We start from the raw sequence: 4,653 nt of genomic DNA, 5'->3' as shown, positions 1-4,653 counted from the left end.
TGGGGGTTTAAATGGAGAGAAAATGTTTTGAGAAACGATGTACAAATGCACTTTACACAATTGATGTGTGTATGGATTGGGATAACAGTTGTATGAGTCCCTAATAAAATGTTAAAAAAAACAAAAAAGAACATGGATATTGTAGTAGTTACATAGTCTCGAGTCAACTTGAGAGTATTATGAGTGAAGGGGTGGAGTCCAGCCTGTCAATCGGGTCATAGCCAATGAGGCCTCGGTGTGGACGTGGCCTTCTCATAAGAATTCTGGGACTACTTCTCTTCCTCCCTGGAGGTGGGACACACCCTTTCTTTGCTTCACCTTCCTGTGGACAAGCCAGATGGAGTCATGCTGATGGCAGCCAGATCCCTAGGGATGCTTCTACCACCACGGGACCCACTGGCCTGTGATTTTCCTGCATTCAGCATCACTGCATCTGCTGCATGAATCTGAAGAGAAATTCATGGGCTAATATTGAACTTAGGGGCTTGATTTGGACTGGGCTGGGATGTTTCATTGATGCATCATTGCTTCTTGATATAAAGTTCTCTCGTACACATATACGAGTGCCACTGGATTTGTTTCTCTTGCCAGCCCACACTGACACAGATGAAATGTGCCTGCCTTCAGCATGAAGCCGGTGCTGAGAAGGGGAAAGTTAGTGAGAACAGCATTGAGCCTGGAGAGGAGGCGGTGTGTGGACCGACGGTGAAGAACCGCGTTGCACTAATGGTGAGTGGGATCGAATCCACAATTAAGTTTCATGTGTAAAACTTGTGTCAACCAGAAACTTTATGAAATACACTACTGGCAGGGGTTTTCTATCCCCTCTCCTCTGGGTCCCTGATTCCCCCACCCACGCATAGATCTATAGTGTTCCATATTATTTCATGCCCACTAGAGCTGTTTGTTAAAACTTAGACTAGGACCGAACGTAGAAGGAAATTTTATCCAGACTAAATAGGCTTCATCCCTTTGGGGGATCATTATCTGAAAATCCTGCCCTCCCAGTGGAACACCTTGACAACAAATTGAACAATTTCGAGGAGATCCTTTCCCTCGGTAAGGAAATATATTGAACCTGCTTTTCTAATCCATACCTGGCCTTCAGATACGCTCCAGCTGGGGATATGGAGAATAATTCATAGGGCCACGGCGGAGTCTCAGACGATTCTGGGCTCTTTTTCCATCCATCCTCATGGATGTGTTCATGTATCCTATGCAGCATACATAAGCCTTGATCGGAAAGGATTCTACAGGGGCTTGTCCATTCTGGACATAAGAAGTTAGACCATCATACCCAACTTGTGTCCATTTACACAGGCACCTAGAAAGTAACTAAACTGGGAAGGAAGCTTTTTCGCTTGGGAATTTATGAAGGCCATCAATGGATTTGTTGAATGACTAAGTTCTTATTCTGAAATGACAATAGTGAAACATTTTATAATATGGACTTGAAGGAAACAGAGGAAGGATCTAGGAAGCAAAGCTATAGATAGAGGTATTAACAGAGGTGTGTACTTATGTAACTACATTCATCCATAAAAATAGAGGTATTGACCTATGTACATATAGTTATAAGGCAATACACTGAGGCTGCAGATGGACCTTGGTCCTCAGCTCATACCCTCCCTCATTACAACAACACTTTGTTTTAACAAAATGGCATTTTGTGATGCTCACCCCCCCGCACACACACAACCGCTGAAGACAAAATGGGTGCATAAGCAAATGTGGTGAAGACAGCAGATGGTGCCCAGCTATTAAAAGATATAGTGGCTGGGGTCTTAAAAGCTTGAAGTTAAACAAGCAGCCATCCAACAGTGAAGCAACAAGCCCACATGGAAGAAGCACACCAACCGGTGTGATCATGAGGTGTCATCGGGACCAGGTAACAGGCATCAGAAGATTCATAACAAACCATGAACAAACAAACAAAAATGCATTGGTGAGAATGAGGGGGGTCGGAGCAGAGACCCAAAGTCCATCTGTAGACAATGAAACATCCCCCAACAGAGAGGTTTCAGGGAAGGGATAAGTCAATCAGGGTGCAGCATAGCACCGATGGATCACGCATACCTCTGATTCCTTGAGGCTTCCTCACCCCCCACTATCATGACCCCAGTGTTGCTTCCAATTCTGGACTGGACCAGAACATGTACATAGGTATAGGAAAGAGATAAAGCTCAGGACACACAGAACCCAGGAACAGGAATGGGAGTAGAGATACCAAAAGGGTAGGGGGAAAGGGTGGAAGAGGATGCCGGGCGCAATGGATGACATGTAATCACACACCCTCATCCAGGGGGAAGAACAGCAGAAACCAGAGGGGAAAGGAGACAGTGGTCAGTGTGAAATATGAAAATAACAATCTATTATCTCCCAAGGGGCCACAAGGGTGAGGGGGCTGGGAAGAGATGTTGAGCCCAAGGGCTCAATAGAAAGTAAAAGTCTAGAAAAGAACGAAGGCCATACATGTACTAATATTGCGGATACATTTGATGTATGGATTGTAAAGAGAGTTGTAAGAGCCCCCAATAAAATGATCTTCAAAGAAATGCACTTGAATACAGTAGAAGATATTCTGCAGTTAATATACCCTGTAGTGAAGATTCAGCTAGCGATGACCCTTAGAAGCTGGACTAAACCCCAAGAACTGTCTCTGTTTGGGTTCTTTTGGGTTTCATTAATGGATTTGTCTCGGCCCCCTGGGTTGGGATTCCACTTCTCTTTTCAGGGCCCTTATTTCTCGCAGTGGGTTTATAGACTGGGCTTGTGCATCCCTCAGAGTACAGCCTTTATGCGCTTACCAAGTGCATTCTACAGAAGGCTTTGCTTTTCCATGAAAAAGCCCCGTAAAATGCTGGCAGCGTCCTTGATTGCTTAACAGGAATGGCTGTATGTTGCTGCAGCTGTATGGCTCTCTAACCTGAGTGCTTCGTGACCCCACTTTCACGCTGGTCCTGCTATGTGATGGCAGAAAATTGGGGAGCCAGGGTGCCTGTATTTTGATGCCATTACTATTCTTACTTGCCCTCTTCCCTACCCCTGGAGTAACCACTGAGGATTTCCACCGAACATGACGTAACCTTAGTGTCACTGCCAGTAGAAAAGATGTAGAAATAAGACCAAACTTACCATTCTCAATCTGATACAAGATCACAAGTAAACTCTCTGAAGAGGAAGGGAGTTTTAAGAAAACCCTAAGATTATTTATAAATATTGATTCTCCCTGTCGTCTCCGTTCCTTATTACCATAGTGGTTTTCAACCCTGGCAGATGGAATTTTCCAAAGAGGACTGTAACAATCTCTCTCATCCCATATGCTCTTCCGCAATGTGACGTTGCTAACATCCCATCTTTACTCCCTTGAGTCTGGGGGGTCCCTCTGAATGCTTTGATAATAGAATACGGTAGAAGCGATGTCCCAATTTCAAGCCATTGGCTGGCATGACCGTTTCAATTTCTGCCTCTTAAAAAAACCGACTGCTATATAAAAAGTCTAACTACCCTGAGACCACGAGAGTCTCAAACTACGTGGAGGGGCCCTAGAGGACGAGTTGCTATGCAGAGAGAGAGAAGCCAAGGAAGAGTGAAGGAGCCATCTTCAACAAAAAACCCTTCAGGTGACTGTATGTCGACAATTGCATGAGAGATCTCAAGCAAGACATTAGCAGCTTAGCTTAATCAGCCCACAAAACTGTGAGCGATAATAAGCTTTGCACTGAGCTACTGCGTTCTGGAATGGTTTATTAAGCCACAATAGATAGATGGAACGAACCCCATGCTGACCATAGAAGGGAGCAGAACAAATCCTTCTTCCCAAACTTGAAGTGGAGAAGCTCTGCTTTTTTTCCTTACTTTATATCCTGGGGTCCTTCCTAAGAAATTATTTGTGAAAACAATGGTTTCACCTCACAAAACCATTTGACTATTTACTGCCACGAATAACTGAGAGTTGGCTAAATAAACATGAGCATCATAGAAAACGGAACGTGGCTTCAGACCTCCCCTGACCAGGTTCTTTCAGATATAAACATGCATAAAGCCATGCTCAAAGAATGTGTATGTGTCCAGTTCCTAAAGTACCTGACTGCGGTTGCTTCGGGTTGGAGCTATCAAATCTATTTCTGCTCATAGCAACCCCCAGGGACAGAGTAGAAAACTCCCGTGGTGTTTTCAAAGCTGAAATTTTTTTTTTATGTGACAAAGAATCTTTAAGTGATCACTAGTATAGTAAGTAATGACAGGTAACACTTTCTTATATTCTATTATCTAGTAACTTCTATTAAGAAAAACTAAATGCAGGCCAAATTAAACTAGTGCAGGTGGTCCCTGCTTTCCCAAAGTTCACTGTATGTCACTTGGCATTTCTGAAAGACCTACATTGGTGCCTGCTTTCACGACTGGAAAGAAACCCAGAGAATTTTTGTTTTTATATAGAAGGGGGGGGAAGGGGTGAGCAAGATGAGTATTCAGAGTTTTATAGCCAGCCTTTTTAAAAAAATCATTTTATTAGGGGCTCATACTACTTTTATCACAATCCATACATACATCAATTGCGTAAAGCGCATTTGTACATTAATTGCCCTCATCATTCTCAAAACATTTCCTCTCCACTTAAGCCCCCGGCATTAGGTCCTCATTTTTCCCCTC

At 43.6% G+C, this 4,653-nt stretch overlaps 1 protein-coding gene across 4 annotated transcripts in view; it reads left to right on the top strand.

The window, feature by feature from the left end:
• Positions 1-627: 627 nt before the first annotated feature.
• EHBP1 (EH domain binding protein 1) overlaps positions 628-4,653 on the top strand; it is a 421,355-nt gene continuing 417,329 nt past the window's right edge. For 2 of the 4 annotated variants that reach the window (XM_004710194.2, XM_030886656.2), the window contains exon 1: positions 635-729. The gene's annotated coding sequence lies outside the window, so the exon portion shown is untranslated. Of the gene's footprint in view, positions 730-4,653 lie in introns of all 4 variants that reach the window. The other 2 variants (XM_045294210.1, XM_045294211.1) reach the window with 2 other exon arrangements.

This window comes from Echinops telfairi, unplaced genomic scaffold, assembly GCF_000313985.2.
Source record: "Echinops telfairi isolate 266 unplaced genomic scaffold, ASM31398v2 ScPeMD7_2573;HRSCAF=3158, whole genome shotgun sequence".
Lineage (NCBI taxonomy): Eukaryota > Metazoa > Chordata > Mammalia > Afrosoricida > Tenrecidae > Echinops > Echinops telfairi.
This window is presented reverse-complemented; position numbering and strand designations above follow the sequence as displayed.